General features: G+C 34.2%; 1 protein-coding gene across 3 annotated transcripts in view; it reads right to left on the bottom strand.

Annotated features, from left to right (window-relative positions):
• Positions 1 to 19,568, bottom strand: part of LOC130442363 (uncharacterized) — a 171,762-nt gene that overhangs the window by 137,513 nt on the left and 14,681 nt on the right. The gene's annotated exons all lie outside the window — the stretch shown is intronic.

The raw sequence follows: 19,568 nt of genomic DNA, 5'->3' as shown, positions 1-19,568 counted from the left end.
TTGAAGTAGGTACCTGTTGAAACAATACAGATTTGACTTTAACCTTTCAATATTATTGTGTTTGGATTTCTCAGTGTTTTAATATTCTCTGTTAAATTATATTGAAAAAACAACTAAAAATAGATATAGAAAATGAAAGTGACTTTGCTTTAACACCACTAGAAATTAGAGGAATTGTTGAAGTTGCCTCATTTTTGTTGCCGGAAAAGTCAAGGAAAGTATACAGTTGTTGTTGGCAACACTAATATACTGAGCACCCTCTTCACTTATAAACTCAAGGAACTGAATGATCGATAAAATAAACTTCCGTTGTGACGCTATAAGGCAGAATCTTGGAATGCCTTTCCAAGTTGAAAGAAATATCCTCCGTAGACACCGGAAGTGTGTAGAAGTGCAAGGTGCCCACAGTAGTCGTGTATAAAGTATAGAATTCTACTCGCGTATAATAAATTATTATTTACTCGATGAATTATGTATGTAAACTTCACCTCGTGAATACTAACCTTCACTATACATTCGTGAATAATATACCTAAGTGTACCTGCTTCATTTTTCAAAGTTCTTTTGGTCAAATGACGATGAAAATGTTGACATCCCGAATTTTGATTATATTGGGAAATGTAAGTGTAAAAATGTTAGATCAACAGCTTGGTTCAGTCATAAACGCTCCAATGGATCCAGAAATCAAGATCAAATGGGTCGAAAGGCATTTTTCAAGTACTTCTCAATGTTTGCAAACAGAAATTTAAACCTCCACGTCAGAATAGGATTCATGGAATGTGTGGTCAGTACGGAGTGGAAACTTGTACTTTGAAAGCTTAAATGAACAAAAAACTTGAGGCATTTGATGTGTGGCTTTATAGACGTATCCTGAAGATACTCTGGACTGACAGAATCACCAGCGATGAAGTACTAAGACGCATTGGTCGCTAAAGAAAGCTGTTGACAATTATTAAGATCTTACATAGGACACGCAACGACAAATACCTACTGCTATAGAATATACTACAGGACAGAGTAGAGGGAAAGAAAGGCATTGGCGGAAAGAAGAAATCCTGTTTCCGTAACATATGAGAATGGACAAACCTCAACTTCGGAGAATTGTTTCATGTTGCGAGGGACAGAGACGCTTTTAAAAACGTGGTTGCCAGCCTTCAATGAAAAGACGGTATGAGAAGAAGAGCAGCAACTTTAACAACTTATCAGAAATAAAATGATGCCTCGAATATGGGAGCGTCGAACATGGACATTTTATTACGATATATTCGTGACATCGATATTATTCTATTATCAATTGGTGGTAACATTGGTGTGCTGCTTACTGTGTTTGGGAAGATGGAACAAACATGATAATAGTGGTTGTTGACATTTCGCCCTATAACACATTTATTATTATGATGTTTTCATTTAAAAGACTTATGATTCATGGTCGAGTAGGCTCTGAAGTATTAAAAGAAAACTGTTTTACGTTTTCACTAATTTCAGTGTTAGTTTCGCGTCCGAAGACGGACAACTATACGGTAAACTTTCTACAAGATAAATTACAACTACAAATGGATAACAAAACTACCAGAAGACAATGAAAAACAGTTTTTTCTATATATCTTTCTAATTTTCATTCGAAATCATATGTATCTTAGTTCATACCTATTGTCTTGGTGTTACAATCAACCTCAATAATTGGATAGGTATCCGATAATCAAAATAATATATTTAAATGTGAAATATATTCATATTAATTTAAACTTATAATAAATATAAAACTATGTAAAAAATTGATGGAGTATGAGAAGTTTTACTTCAGTATACAAAGCGCATAAGTTTTTTATTTCACCAACACCAACTTAAACTTATAAAGTCAGTCAAACTTTGAGGCTGGAACCCTGCACCAAACTAGGTTCCATTAAATTTAATAGCAAGATCGTTATAAATGATAATAATATCAGTTGAAGGTTAATGTTTATCTATTAACATATTGAACAAATTATATCACTTTATGAAAATGCAGAAACCACCACTCACGCCCGTAATGTCTGTTTAAATCAAAATGTTATCTGTAGTATCAAATCAACCTTGTGATACTTCCGCCATTATATGAAAAATGAGGATTTGCAATAAAATCAGGGACGAACTAGAAATTAGAAGTCACATCGTTGCTAAAGGAAACCACGTTACAACTTGCACTAGATGAACAAGTGACTTACGGTGTAAAAGCTGGAAAACAGAGTTGCAATGCTATTAGTTTTAGACAACGTATTAACACGACCTTGTTGCAGGCATCGCGTATAACCCTGAAGTTTTTGAAGATTTACAGATCGATCTCATTGATAACGAGGATGAGATCTTTGAATGTGTTGAGCGACCATAAGAAGAACATGACGATGAAGAAGAAAACTGCTTTCCGTAATGGATAACTAATAACTTTCATTCTTCTCAAAATTAACATGGATCTTACAAATTTGATTGGGTGCATAAAGTGACGTAACTAATATTTCGATTTCTGTTAGGGAGTTAAAAAATCCATACTGGGATAAATAGAGCACTATAGGGTTAGCTCGATAAAAAATTCTCATTTGAGGATCGATTGTATTGAAAAAATATGTTGAGTATACCAGGTCTGGCTATTAAATAACGAGACTGCGCGCCTAGAGAGCGCCCTAGACGGGTGGGGTAGAAAACGAGTAGTATTTGTGCAGTAGCAGTTTGACCTCGTACTTTCGTACCTTCCCTCTTTAGTATTATAATAAAAACACGTTGGTTTAGCGTTTTCGAAGTCGTAGAATCTTTTTATCTAGGCCCCAGATATTGGAAATTAGTACTTTTGATTTTATCAAGAATTGGATGGATTGAATTGTGATTAGGCTTTTTACTGTATTTAAGAATTAAACAAAAGGTTTTATTTTGGAGGCCTATTTTTAAGAGATGGGGGCTTAGCTGAATTGGGAACTGTCTCTTGATGTTGATGTTGTTAAGTATACCGAGGAACCTATCCATTTTCTAGCCAGACAAGGTTAACTTTAACTTAGGCTAGGTTTCATAATAAAAAGAAGCCGCGTGTAATTCATAAGGCAAAAATCCGAACCGTAAGTCAATAAATCCAATTATTACCTAATTTCTATTATCTGAGACCTAGATAAATGGATTCTCCGACCTTTAAAATGCCAAATTAGCATGTATTTATTATTGTTTTAAGCCGGATAGATACAGAAGTATGTCCAAAACGATATGCAATTGATACATTGTAATGGAATTTTGATAGCTGAAACAGTTGCATAAAACTTTTTAACGGTCTATCATTGAGGTTGACAGTTAGACGTTCTTACAGACTAGATCAAATTTTATATAAACTAGGTTAGGTCATATTAGTACGGCCAACCTCGATGTATATGTGTTATCTTTTATTTTCCACGATTTGTAAACTTATAATTAACTAAAGCATCATTCAGGTCTACAGCTACTTTTCAAAATATCTCGATTTAAAAATTATGGAGTCTAAATTGTATTACAAGCCTTTTATAAATATAGTATATTCACTATAACTGAACATTTGACAAGTTTCAAGTTCAAATGTTATAGAGAGAACAATAAATAGCTATTTTGTCCTGTATGCAAGTCCAGACCTGTAATACTTTGTTTCATTCTACAATAAATTCAATCACGATTTAACGATAAACAAATGAGCTGATAGGATTTGCGATCATAAGATTTTCACCTCCAAAAGTAAGGTTTTGCCCAATAAGGAAAACGGAAGGTTGTCGTAAGTCTGTAATGTCACGAACCTAACCTTAACAAGGTCACACAGCCAACTCAATAAAGTTTGTTGACAAATTACCATTTTATGTCTTTGTTTACGATATTTCCTGTTGTCCAATTTGAAAAATTATTTTTTATTTCTTCCCCATTCTACCTTTTAAATTATTACGCATTATTGTAAACAAATTCGTACTGTACAAGAGGACGTTGAAGAGTTAGTTGTCTTATCATGATCTGGGATTAGATTGCAATATGAACAATATCGATATTTATAAAAGTTTATGTCACAAATTTTTACTACAATTTGCGTTTCTCTTACCGAAACATTCGGAATTCTCTTCTTCTTCCACGCACAATTTTTACCTACCACATAGAAAGAACTGTATTTTGAGAAAATATTCGCACATTAATGTCATACTAGGCAAAATATTTCCAGTTCTTCCGATATTGATGTCCCCTATCACTTCATAATTTACCGTTGATGCAGTTTCCTTTAAGATTAACAAAATAAACTGCATGAATCAGCAAAACTTAGAGGACACCCAAGCCATATTATACCAGTCGACAACGTGGATATCACGGGAAAACGAAGGCATGAGATGACTAGCAGGATCTTTGGTAGACGATTCAAGTTGAAGTTGAGGACCAAGTTCCACCTCATCAGAGCGATCTTTATCCTCATTAAGTTGTATGCATATACATCGTGGATATACACTGCCATAGTTTACCGAAGGAAGCTCCAAGACAAGCAAAATAGTACATAAAACCTATCAGACCACCTACGGAGAGTTAGACCAAAAGAAGATAGACACCATGAAAGAAACCACCAGAAGAAGTTTTCATGAGAAGATTTAGACTAGAAGAAAAAGAAGGCGAGTAGAAGGCAAAGAACAAACAAGTGAATTTGAGAAAAGATTAAAATACATGGCAACACTATGAAGCAAAAAAAGGATAGCTGGACACTTCCACGAAACCCATGAAACTAGGATGTAGAACAAGCAACAGAGAAAACTGATCCTATCAGAAGAGATGTAGGGGGTGGAGTGGAGGGAGGGATGAGTATTGGGAAGGGTGAGTTTGTGACGAACCGCATGAAAATATGGAAAATTTTTTTCATTTTCAACATAAGCTAATTATATTTATTTTTAATTTTAAAAGAAACTCTATATGTGTCTTTTTATAATACAATAAAAATGTATTCAATAAAAAACGAACTGAAAATTGTCTGTCTAAGATGTCTGCTCAAATATGGCATGTTTCAAGTACACTTCACTTCTAATTATTGATAGCTACAGGGCGCTACCGTGCAACAGTTTTTTTCCATAGGATTACTTCACCTATTTCGTATCTACATTAATCTGTCTGTTCTTGACCTCTGATCTACGGTACATCTGACGAAATATATATAAAAAAAGTAGTTCTAGCGTTCTTGCTTTATAAGGTTTTGGCATTCAACCGACTATATATTCATTAAAAATAATTCGACGTTTTTCACCATAGTTAGATATCGGTATAACTGATCAATATACGAGGACGATTTGTCGTAAGAGTAATGTTAGTTTCAGCGACATTTCCGATATCATCAATCAAAATTTCACATAAAAGTGATAGATTAGCTTTAATTATCATATAAAGAAAACTGTTTTTGTTTTGTTGAATATGGAAACAAAGGAATGTCGAGTGTAAACATTTTTACGTGGAAAATAAGCGAAGAAACCGATGAAAAATCACGTAAATATTGCGCTGAAAGTAATCAGTATCATCGAATGATTTATATATTCTCTGCTTTTAAAAGCGGCTTTATGAACAACTAAAATAGTTAATAAAAGTTATCTGCAAGGTGGGTGCCGCGATTGCTTCATGCTGATAGAAAAATATCATGGATTTTTTTTATTTTGATATGAAATGAAGAGGTATGAACAAATTTCGATGTTAGAAAACAAATATACAGTATACAGTATATACAATACAATATACAATATACAGTAAATATACAATAAAATAAACCCCTAAATAATTATGAAATATTGAAAAATCTAGTATTAAATTTATAACTTTCCTTAAGTTTGGTTTGTTTTGTTTTTTTCGAAAGAAAATAGTTGAAGGATCGTTTCTCTGTCCTGAATATGAACCTTCTTACATTATTACACATCATGCAAAACAGACACAACAGATTCTGATTGTGGAAGGCTATAAAAAAATTATCTGCAATTCTGACTGGCTCACAAGCGATAGCAAGAAAGTAGTAACATTCGCAAAGCACAGAATATTTATCAACCCTACCCCACAAAAATAGATAAACAAGAAATCAACTTAAATCGATGCTTAGCTTCTCCTTACCAGCTGGAGCCTTTCTTCGTGAAAATAAGCAACAAAATAAGTCCTAAATGTCTATAATTTACTAAAAATCAGAAAGTCCCTAGGTCATGACTTCATTACAACCAACGTTTAACAATTACCCAAAGAAGCCATTAAAATTATAACATTCATTGTTGCTTGTATTCGAAGGAACGATTTGTGCAAATAATAATGAATGTATTACATACTCTGATGTTTAGAACAGCCCCCACTTATTCAATATTACAAGAATTTTGTATATTCATTTGTAATCCAATACACAGAACAGGTTATTCTTCATTTTAGTAGGAATTAGCTGGAGTAATCCTCATATCTAAACCTGGGAAACCTACTATAGAAGTTACTATAGACCAATCAACTGTTAGAAATGCTATTAAAAACCAGAATAATACCATTTCTCAATGAAAGTCAAGTACGGTATCTAGAAGATAACAAGTACGGATATAGGATTTTCGTCAATGGTGTAAAGTCTGGCACCTACCTTGAAGATTGGTTAAGTTAAGATCTTGGTTAAGTATTCAGACGAATAGTCAACAATACATCAAAGCAAGTATTCCCCAATGTGGTTTTTTGGGTTTTATCTTTTATCTTCTACACACAGCCGATTTCATACTATCAGTTTATACAAGAAACACCTCTTCACGAAATAAAAACAACTTGGAATTAAACTACATTGAAACAAAACCACAACTATCGAGATTAACTGTTGGTACGTAAAACAATACTTGAATAATTGGGACTTAAAGAATCCAGCTATGAGATTCATCAAATATACGCGAGCTATCTGAAAAGTTTTCGACCGAACAAAGGAAGAAGACATTTTTTTCCATAATCATTTTTATGTTTCGACATAGTCACCTTTCAAGTCTACATACGATAACGATTAACTCTTTCAACTAATAGTTGCTGTCTTTCTCCTCAAAGTAAGCGTTTACGTATACGAAAACTTTCTCGTGTCTCGTGCAAATTTCTCTCAGGTAAGTGAAAATCTAAGTTTAGGAAACAGAAAAAGGTTGCCAAATATGTAGCAATGCATAATTGTTCAGTCAGTATATGTCAATTTGCGTTCTTTTGATATGCCGATAGCCTCCTCTACCTTTTTTACCTCAATTCGACGGTCATCAAGTGCCGTTTTGTCAAACAGGAAATTACAGACTAAAAGGGCTAAAATTTCAGCGAGAATCTCTCAACACATACTCAAATATATTTTTCAATTATATTGTGCTGACATCTTCAGTTTGAGGTCGGAAACTATCAAGCCTCGTAAATATTATCGAGAAATTTAAATGCTGCTTTTAGAGCTAGAAATTAGGAAATATGTCGGAACATTTTTTTCGAATTTCCAGTCATATTGAAATTAACCATCTGACAGGCGCATTATGATTCGTAACCTCTAAGAGATCAAGTACATTTATCAAGTTCAGTCAGTGGAAGTATTGTGGGTAAAAGATTTTCCAAAATCTCGAAGACCAGACCATATCGCTGTCAATAGAAGACAACACAACAGAAATTGCCTTGCAATATTAGTCAGTCGTTTGTAGTGAAGTTTTTGAAGATATAGAAACTGTATCCGTACAAAGTTTCACTTGTTCACGAACTCTTGGGAGAGGAATTTTGTGACATATTTATGAGGCATTGTGATATAAATCCAAATTATCTAAATACGGTAGTATTTTAAGACGTTTTGTTCAAGTGGTATCCCCACTGGATTCGATCGAAGCACCCCCAGCATCCCGAAAAAATTATATTTGGGTTGGAAAATTTATTGGTCTATATTTCTTTTATGGGAATTTAACAGCTGAGTGATATTTGGAAGAACTTTGTATGGCAGTGCTTCTAATTTCCAGATCCAAATAATAGGGAAAACAAACAAATGATTGGATCGTGAATTGCCAATTATTCTTGAGCTTTTCTGTTGTTAATATTATCAAATCGAGTACATGTCACAGGAAGTGTTATTCTATTATAACTAATAACGGGATGAAACCGCTTCACTCAATACCAGTCCTAATCTCCCAATTCTTCCAAGGATTGCCGATCTTCAGCCAGATAGAGTCATCCGACAAATTCCTTGAATTCAGCTACCTCTGTAGGATTTGAGTCTCTATCTCTTAGAAAGCGATTGGGAAGTTAGCTGGAAGGTCTACTCTCTGTTGTGAATCATAGAAACTTGGTAGACCGAAACGTATTCCACTCATTTTATAGATTAATTGCGTCCTACGAAAGGTTAAGCAAATATTCATCACAAAACAACAAATCGTGAATTCGAAATTTTTCGAAATTTTTGAACCTAAAAAACAGTAGTTTCGAATGTATTAAGCAATGAAAAAACCACAGGGTCTACCACACGCAAACATTTCTTGCAAATATCAACTAAGATAGAGTTTTAAATCATTTGCATAAGAAAGAAAATGTCGATTTATTTCAAGACGTCATATATAAGGATCAAAAATAATAACAACCTTGGTGCAGTCCAGAAGTCGCGTTTATCGTACCTTCTACATGAATTCATAGATAGAATTTATTTACTAACAATATTTGTGTACTAATAGAAAGTTTTCAGTTAGATTAGAACCGAATCGAATAAAAACAAAGGTAATAAAATGTAAATCCAAGGATAAGTACCAAGCAAAAACTCGAAATTTCCTAGAAATCTTTATTCCTTGACTCAGTTTATTAAAATATCACGCAAAAAGGAGCCAGTCACTTATTAGTAGGATATTATGTGCACACGATTGTAGTCATTGATATATTTAGAATAAAATGTAAAATCTATACAAATGCCGGTCATCGGTTATTAATGTAAATTGATTGTATAAATTTCAGGAAATAATTCTGTGAATTCTGATAGAAGATAACTGTAAAATATATACGTATTTTTTATATTATACAAGGTATTATAGAAAAACGTGACCATTTTTTTTAATTGATAATTGTTTTACATAGAAACAACTGAGTTATTATTTAAATCGGTAAATATTATTTATAATAAAAAGCTTCAACTTATAATTTCGTGATTTGATATATATACTGGTCAAAATAGACCCATATATTCACAAATTCCCGAGAAAACAAATTTCTTCATTCATCAGATTATTTAGTGAAATTAAAGAAACCGAAAAAAGCTATTATGAAAATAGTTCATTCCATGGTAAGATTTATAATGGGTCTGGAAACGCTGTTGGGTTTAAATTTTTAAATGGTTGTGCACGAAGAAACATAAATTTGGCTATTTACCGCACGTCTCTAGCACTTATAATAGCGCTGATATAAATTTTTACTATGCCTTCTTTTCTTCTTGCAACGCGCCAAACGCTTGCTTACGTCAATAGTGCCTATCGAGTTTTCGTCTGATAAGCTACGACAGCATCCACGCCACGTTGTTTTGTTTTACCATCCTATCGAATCGTATTAAGGCCGGGACACACCTAACATGTATCCTTGAATTCTGACTACGATCATACAGTCAGACATGCACCCCAACGTGCACTGTCTATTCGTTTAACGGCTGCAGAAGAGGTTATTGAAAGAATGAGGAAGTATCCAGAAGTTGCGAAGGAATTAAATGTCAAAGGTACACTACAGATTAAAATATTATTCTTACTTATTATATACAAAGTGAAGGTAATTTAAATAGAAGATAAACAATTTTATTGCATAGGAAGTACATTGTTTATATGTAATAGATCAGGTCGATTATAAGAAAATAAGAATGTGCACAAAATCTGCGATTTCTTCGTAAAATGTCTCTGATTTTCTTCATCCTTCTCTTCTAAAAAAAATTGCCACAATGACTAAATCGCAGTTGCTGAAATTTCTTACCATTTTGCGCACAAAAACTTTCGCGATTTTAATTGAATCGAGACTGGCGAAGTGACGAATGTATTGAGCTGGAGCAGGAAATCGAAAAGAACTCGGAAGTGTATAGGACATGTGTGCTCACCCCTTCTGATGTTCATATATATGGAGGTAATTGGAAATAGTTACTGGCATAAGAGTAAAACCCTTTCTTGAACTTCTGTAGGTTGTAGTGCTCGCGAAAGACCTTGGTAGCTGATTCCACAGGCTCGTACTTCTCCGTCTGCCTGTCGAAGAGGTCTGGCAAAAACTGCTCTAGGCGAGATCAGAGACAGAGATCGGAGACCTTTCTTGTATGCTTTAAGCTGTTTAAGTTTCTGGTCAACACTGGATTGCCTATAAGTATTGAGTCGAGCATCTTCAGGGTATGCTTGGAAGTTTATGGCTTTTTGGTCTTAAAAAGGACTCCAAGTTTTTGTGAAGTTGCTAAAACGACCAGGTGACTATGCCAAGACATATTGCTTCCAACCTCAACACTCAACAAGCGAATTTGCGGTGATGGTGATATTTTATGTCCAAACAGGACCAAATCCTGAGTGGCAGTGCCAGTTTTCTTTGTAGAAATAGCAGCCTGTGTCTTTGCTGCATTAAACTCAATCAGATTTTTTCCACTCCATTCCAGAATGTTTATTGAGGCGATTGATTTGAACGACGACACCAGTGTGCTATGTAGTTTTGTCGAGTAGATCGTTGATGTACAGTAGAAAAAGAATTGGAATTTAAGGCATTTTTTTATTGCAAAACACTTATTACATTGAGCTATACTGCTCCAGACGATTATACTAGTAAAAGCCAAAAAACCGCGCACTGCAAGAACCACGGCTCTCGGCCAATGCAGCTCTTCTTTCAGTTAAATCCAAAGATTATTTCTTAAACAACAATTCGACATTACTTTTTGTAATCGCTCCTTTCTTTTCGACATTTTCAATCTAACCGTCACAAGGTTGAGATGGATCATAATTTTGATTTGCACCCAACCCAACCCAACGCAGAGTTGGATTTTATATATCCGACGTTATGTTATGCAACATTCAATATGAATGTTTTCGTAGGATAATATTGGGAAAAAAATATTTTTGGAATATAAGGTGGAGTAGAAGTGATGCTTCTCGGTTTACATCTACCCACTTTCTATGAAGTGTGATCTAATAAATGAAACATATTTTTTGAAAACTATTATTACCTCCTGGCGTTACATTATTCAAAACGCATATAAAATTACTGCCAAGATCGTTACGTGCGATAAAATTAATTCAATGTAGAACTGACACGATGATACTGTTATTACAATACCGAATTAGCATTTTGCAACCCATAAAAATTTACTTTACGAACATTATCAAGATGAAATGTCAATTATTATAATTTAATAGATTTTTACGATCTATCTATTGAGCATAAAAATTTCTAACTTACAAGTATAAATTTCAATCAATAAATTTTAATATTCATAACTGTTCCATTAGATTTCCGACACTTTTTGACTATCCTGGTTATTACGGGGATTGCAACTTTGAGATAGATAAATAAAAACAAATATTCATAATTGGAAATATTTTTATTGTTTATCGAAATTCTTCATTAAGATCAATAAACTTCTGCTTGCGGTTGAACCACTTGTCGAAGCATTTTTTCAATTTTCCTTCTTTGGGTGGAAACGCTGACCTCGAAATTTATTTTGATCTGGGGAAATAAGAAGAAATCATTGGGTGCCAAACAAGGAATGTGCGTTTTTGTTTGAACTAATGTGTGGGAGCTCGCATTGTCGTGGTGAAAAATGATTCGTCTACTGCGATGGTTTTCCTGACTTTGTCGAATACTTCTGGTAAATAAACGCAGGTGTACCATTCAGAATTGACCGTTCTTTTTTGTATTTGATCCATCTTGAAACAGCCATAAAGGTGATTGTTGTTATGTTTCGGATTCAAATGTATAGATCCATGATTCATAGCCTGTCACGATTTTATCGACATCTTTTGAAACACCGTTAATTTTTCAGCATTTCTCTACACCAATCGACAAGAGGTTTTTTTATCTACCAGCGCGAACAAATATTATTATCTTGTTTTTAGAATTTTACCAAATTATACAGATATCTTTGACCATTTTTATATTTAAACTATTGAAACTGTAAATTGAGGAATTAGTGAATAAATTTTGACAAATATCTACATTCGATATAATTTTACCGAACTAATGGACGAACATCTGTATATTTGGACTGTGAAGTACACTCATGAGTTATAGAATCCGTTAAAATATCACAAGGACTTGAAACTATTTCAAATCGATTCATTGAGATTTTGAGACGTTTTTTAGCTTATTGAGAAACTGTTTCGCAGCACACATTGTTGATCCCACCGAAAAACCGACGTGATTGAATCATGTCGTGAAGCTTATGACAGTTTTTATAATCGAACAATAGGTGGTGTTAATAAGTTGTTACCCCGCTGTATTTGTGAACACTGACGTTTGTTATTGTGAAGCAAATGGTAATTCAGAAGCGGAAAGAGTAAGTTGATGATAGTGAACGTTTAAAAAAAGCAAGTTTGTGCAAAAATGGAAATCACCTGGTAAGATAGAGTGGATGATTTTTTATGATTTTAAAAAAAGCCTTACTCAACAACAAAGTATGTAATAACTTCGTGCCACTTTTGGTAATGAAGCATTATCAGACTATTTACAATTAGCTTACAGAATTTCTATGTATAACGTAAATATTACAATCAAACATTGTATTAAAAAGAACGTTTAATAAGTTAGTTACAATTACATAGCCTGAGGAGTATCGTGACATACAACAACAAAAACAATGAAAAACTTTTTATAAAAATATCTTCCTTGAGTTATGTAATTGAAATCATTAGCGTACATAAACATTAAGCTACTCAAATACAGTTCAATAACTTACTACTTTGAAAACCTGACCAATATTTACGTACATTATTTGATATTAGCTCCCTTGCATATGATATGGTTGGTAAAAAAAATCCACGTGGAAGCTCTACTTACTTGCATAAGTCGGAATAAGATACTTGATAACCAGAAGAACTACATTCTATAAGATATAGCTCCAGCCTCTTTATACTTTTTCTTTTCCACTTTTTTTCAAATGCCCATTTTGTGTACTTAATCTTCCATAAATGTGATAGTGGATCATGAACCGTAGAATGTATAGGCCTTTTGATAGGCCTGTCATGCTCCACTGAAAACCAACATTAGCAGATGTCTTTGCAACAGGTTGAACCTTTTAGCGCCACTAGGTAAAACTGTAAGGCTTGTCCAAATGTTAATACATCCCCCGATTTAGTGCTGAGTACCAAGTAATGAGGTGGTCTGCTGTTTCTTCATCCTCCGATCACCAGCGACATTCTGGTACGTCAATTATGCTATAGCATGGAAATTCCATCTTAGATAACGGTATACGAGGATATATTGAAAAATTCTTAACCTACCAAACAAAATTTCAATTTCAGAATATTTTATTACTCAACATATTCTCCTCTTAATTGGATATATTTATTACAGCGAACCTGCAACGAACCAGACCTCTACAGCTCATAATACCTCCTCGTTGGAAGAAAATATACGACCTTTTAAACTTTTTTTCAGTTGAGGAAAGAGATGATAGTCGGGCGGAGTCAAATCTGGTGAATAAGGGGGGTGTTCTAGTAATTCAAACCCTAAATCACGAATTTTTTGCATGGCAACAACATGAGATTTGTGTGCAGGGGCGTTGTCCCGCAAAAACAAAACATCTTTGGATAGCTTTCTGTCTCTTTTCTCTTCAATTTTTCCCGTAGAGTAGTCAGTAATGTCGAATAGTGATCTCCAGTTATTGTTCTACCCTTATCCAAAAAATAAATCCTGATTACTCCATGGCAATCCCAAAAAACTGAAGCAAGAACTTTTCAAGCAGATTTTTGGACACCAAACTTCTTAGGTCTTGAAGAACCAGAGTGTCGGCATTCCATCGATTGTTGCTTTGTTTCTGGATCGTAGAAATGTACCCAAGTCTCATCCATAGTAACAATTCGGTTTAAGAAGTCTACATCGTTTTCAAACCGAGCACAGATCGAAAGCGATTCTTCTACCATTGGTCAACATTAAAACATTTGGGGATTCAATTTGCAGCAATTTTTCTCATGTCCAAATTAACGTGAACTATATGATGAATGCGTTCTTATGAAATATTCAGTGCTTCAGATATCCGTTTTAGTCCAATTCAACGGTCTGATAAAATCATGTCATGAACTGCATCGATATTTTCGAGGACTGACACAGAAACTGACCTTCTCGATCAGTCATCATCTTAAATGGAAAATTTACCTCTTTTGAAGCTTGCCGTCCAATTTTTCTCGGTCGCATACGAAGGACATTAATGACCAAGGGTATTGACCATATCTTCGTAAATTTACTTTCCTCTTAACTCTTTTAAATACAGGTATTTGATGATGGCTCGATACTCCAATTTTTCGATTTTCACAATTTCGGTGAAATTTAATTATTGCGTAACACTGGTTCACTTTTTTGACGTCGAACTTTACACTGACACTTCTAATAAGTTATCGTTCGTTGCTATGGTAACGCAATATTTTGTTTATACATGGAACTGGTCTAGGCTAACTAGATATTAATACATCCTCGTACATACATATTCTGATTACATTTTTGTCATAATTAAAATTAAAAATGTTATCAAATATTATACATTATGCTTCAAGGGAAAATAAATATGGGACTAAAACTCAACAAAGTACTATTCAAAATGTATTTATGTTTCAAATAACACTGCGAAATAATCTCTTAGTTTTCACGATGGAACTCAAGAAAACAGTTTCTCTTTTTGTTTATACAAAAATTTAGTCTACATTTACTGTAGATGACATTGGTCAATGCTTTACAGCCATCATATTTGCATCTATTTCTTTTATCTTCAAATTGTGGCCAATGGTCAAATCCATCAGTACGAACAACTGATGTTGGTATAGGGACAGCAGATATTCTTCTACGTCTGGGAGTGTCACTCCTTCCAATTTTACACATGCTTACATATGCTAAATCTATTCGAAATTGTTTCTGAGACATTGTTGTTTTGCGGTTTATGCTGTTTATTCTGTTATAAAGAACCCGAGCATTGACAACGCACAAAACAAGCAAGTGGTGAAATAAGCGAAAATACCATTTTTTACTTTTCACAGTTATTTTGTGTCGTCCAAGGTGAGCATCCATATGTCTATTGTAGACTTTGATACTGTTTGGAAAGGGAATGAATATTGTTTTTCATTTCGGACATACCTGCGTATTGTGTCAATGGGTTCCACACCACATAAAGAGGATGCCAAAAACATAAGACTATTGTCGTTATAATGAACAAGAGAAATTGGACAACCGTTATATTCTGTTACAAATTCTTCTACAGTCCCCCTTACACTTTTTGTCATACTTTTGTCATAAGTAACGGGGTTGTTTGGGATGCGATCTTTTCGTATTGTCCCCAATGCAAAAATACCCTTCTTCTTCAGCTCAGCCATAAGAGGTAGGGAGGTATAATAATTGTCAAAGTATACGGTATATCGACAATTTTCTGGGATACCTCTAACCAAACGAATAACAATATTAGGGTTTGCCCCTATATCTGTCTCTCCATCAATAATTATCTACGTTTATTTGTCCTGAGTAGATTTCAAACTTGTAAGCGAAACCATCATTATCACATAAAACAAATAATTTGTAGCCCCATTTATTGGATTTTCGAGGATTATATTGTCGTAACGAATGTCTTATTTTAGTTGCATAAATTTGTTCATTAACTGAAATGCTCTCATCCATGGGTACACTAGAAAATTTATTATTCACATGTTCTATGATAGAGCGCAATTTGAACAGTTTATCTCTAGCAGGATCATTAGCTTGAAAATTGTTAGTGTTATCGTTGAAATGAAGAAGGGAACGAATAGCTTCAAACTTGTTGATTCCTATAGTTGCTCAATCGTTACCCAAGAACGGGTGCCAGAGATCTCTAATGCACGAAAAACGTGCCAAAAAATTCGGAATATTTGAATATCCTTTAAATTTTTTATGATTGTCTAAAATTATCAAAAATTCTTTTCTCCAACGAATTTTCTCCTATAATGCTTTCATTCTACTGATTGTTTGTTTTGAAGGAATTGATTTTGGAGGAAATCAAATGGAATTTTTGACGTGCTAGGAACGTCAGCTGTAACGAAATGCTAGGAAAACAATTTGATACTTTTGAAGTGCTAGACAAGTCACCCGGAACCTTCGAAATGTAATTTATTTGATGTTGGAGTTCATCAAGTTTTTCAAATAAAACTTCATCTGAAATTTCAATCATTTCATCATCTGACAACACAATTAAATTCAAAAACACAAGTCAACAGATGTCAGTAGCAATATTATAAATGCGATGTATCATAGACGATACGCGATGCAGTTAAGGGTTAATAGACCAATCACCAGTCATATATCATAAATTTTTACTCGTAAAATCGTTTTTCTAAAGTAATTTTCCAACTACACCATGCCACTTCCTTCATCCTTCCTGGACATTCGTTAGTTTTGTAGTCAAATAAACAAAGATCAAATTACAAAGGAAATAAGAATAACCCATCGAATCTTGCTACAATTTGTTAACTGATTCTCGTGAATCATACAAACTCGTAGTAATGATAATTGAAATAATATAGCATTGTTGTCAATGTTTCAAATAATTCTTACATTTATACTTTAACAAAATATCGACTGACGTTAGTGGTTTCACAAAGAGAAAGACATCACTACTATACTTAATTCAAAAACTAAAAATTTCGTCTACCAAGTAATAAATCATTTTAACTACTATCCCTGCGGCCGCCTCTGAACAGCGCTTTTATTCAATCATGGTCCTTATTTCTACGAAATTATTATATTTAATTATACATTTGAATTAATTCTCCTGATGATACTCATACATTTATGATATATTACATGGTTATTGTATAGTTTTAATTGCTATTTCGTGGATGAGTAACATTCTGTTGAAAAGAAATGTTATACCAAAAATTATTGTGTATAATATGAACTGTGTGAAAGAAACCTGAAACAGGTCGATTTTTATTCTTAAAAAGAAAATTTACAGTATGAAAATATTATCCTCCTTCAGCGACCCTCTGAATTATAAGCACCCCCTCGAAAATTTTAAATAAGAAAGGAGGTCGTGTGGCACCTTGTTGGAAAGGGATTTTAGTCTTCTGTTCAGCAATAATAAACTTTTTTTAATTTGGTGCAATCATAACTGAGAAAATTAATTTTTAAGATGTAAAATTTTGATAATGTATTACAAAACTTTACGCAGGATGAAGATAGTAGTGTTCCATAATATTTAGAATGTATTCTTCAATGTACTTAACAATTAAATTATATGTTTAAATAACCACCTTTTACTTTTTGACAATAGGCGATTTTGGAATTCTCGTACAAGATTTTGTATGACCCCAGAGGTTATTTTATTAATTTCTTCCGTTACCCTTACTTTTAAATCAACAATATTGTCTGATCTATTAAAATATACCTCAGGTTAGTTCTGCTGAACATCAGGAAAAACTCTTTGAAGATACTAAAGTACAGGGTGCGGCAGCATAACTTCCTTTTTTCAAAAGTTAATAAAACTTATTGTATGAATCAGAAAATTTTTATTCGTTTTTTATAATACAGGCACATACATAAAGTTTTGTTTTACTGAGTTTTGAAGATCAAATCAGTTAGGTGACGTCCCCCATTCTCCATACACTGAGTAAACCGATTTCTGGCGTTTGTCATGACTCTTGCCAGCATAGCAGGCGTTATGTTGGCAATTTCTTCCTGGATGTTCGTCTTCAAATCTTGTAGGGTCCTTGGACGGTTCACATACACACGGGATTTCAAAAAACCCTGTAAATTCCTGTAACATGTTTACATACCGGTGCGAATTCACTGTCACTGTGACTTCATTTTCCTCAAAGAACCAGGGACCAATAATTCCACGTGAGTAAATTGCACACCACACTGTGACTTTAGGTGAATGCAAAGGCCGTTGATGCAATTGTCGAGGATTGGTATCAGCCCAGTAGCGCATGTTTTGTTTGTTTACGGATCCACACAAATGAAAATGGGCTTCATCACTAAAAAAAACAATAGCGTCCTCAGGAACGACTTCCAGAAAAACCTCACACGCGTTCCTCCGAGAATTGAAGTCACGTTCAGAAAGTTCCTGCACAATTGCCATCTTGTATGGATGAAAATGAAGATCATCATGAAGTATTCTCCTCACAGAACGATCGGAAAGTCCAAGGGCAGACGCATGTTTGCGCGCAGAACGCCGTGGTGATCGCAACACTGAAGTTCTAACTAACTCAATGTTCTCCGGTGATCTAATGGGCCGAGGGACTCCAGTTCTTCGTCTTGTCACACTTGCAGTTTGTCTGAACGTAACAATTGATTTCCGGTCCGGGACAGGGGCCAAGGGGGCTAAATTAAAGCGATTCCGAAAGGCGCGCTGGGTTGCGATCACAGAACATCCGCTTGAAAAGTAAACCTCAACGGCAAACGCACGCTCCTCACTGTTCCAACGCATGATGGCGACTGAACTGTGCCGGGACAAAACTTTATTGTCCCCCCTCTCGAACGAGACCACTAGCACTCCGTTACGACATCTACCGACTAAATGGCGAACTTTTTAAAAAAGGAAGTTATGCTGCCGCACCCTGTATTAGTCAAAAAGCCAAATAAACAATTGATATGAATCTAGTAGGTTGCTGGCATTAAGTTATTGAAAGTTACTAAAAGATGTCAGTACAATATTTGTACCCGTATTAAATTTAATTATGGCTCATTAGTCCGAGACTCAACGAATAGACATTTTATTTATGATTGGTTGTGGTAATAAAACAAACTGGTCAATACGCTTCGTAGTCTACAGTTGATAAAACGTTTCGTGAAACTGGATATGTAAAAAATATTGAAAAACTAGGTTGAAATGTTCAACTTACTTCTAAGGATCGAGGAAAATCCGCCAAAGACAACTCGAGAACTTGCCGCCTACAATGATGTAAGTAAATCATTTAATTTGAAAGTTTTGCACAAAGAAAATTATCATCCTTACAAAGTTCAGTTGTTTTACGAGTTAAATGATGATGATCCTGATAGAAGGCGAGAATTCTGTGAATTAATGATGGTCAGAAGGAACGCAGATTTGCATTTCATAAACAAAATATTTTTTTCTGATGAAACGACGATTCATTTGAACGGAACGCTTAACAAACAGAACTGTAGATATTGGAGCAGAGAAAATCCTCGCTGGATGTGTGAGGCTCACTCAATTTCCTAAAAAGTGAACTTTTGGACTGGTATCAATAACAATAAAATCATCGGCCCTCATTTTTTTGAGTTAATGGTGAGGTTTATTTAGATTTTTTGATTAACTTCTTATTGCCTATATTACAAAGACTTTTTCCAAATAAGATAGATCTATATATTTAATACCAACAAAACGGAGCTCCACCTCATTTTGCACGTACAGTTAGAAATTATTTAAGCGAGGTTTTTCCCAATTGATGGAT

The sequence above is a fragment of the Diorhabda sublineata genome, chromosome 4 (genome assembly GCF_026230105.1).
Source record: "Diorhabda sublineata isolate icDioSubl1.1 chromosome 4, icDioSubl1.1, whole genome shotgun sequence".
NCBI lineage: Eukaryota > Metazoa > Arthropoda > Insecta > Coleoptera > Chrysomelidae > Diorhabda > Diorhabda sublineata.
Note: the sequence above shows the minus strand (reverse complement) of the source record. Positions and strands in the feature narration are given on the sequence as shown.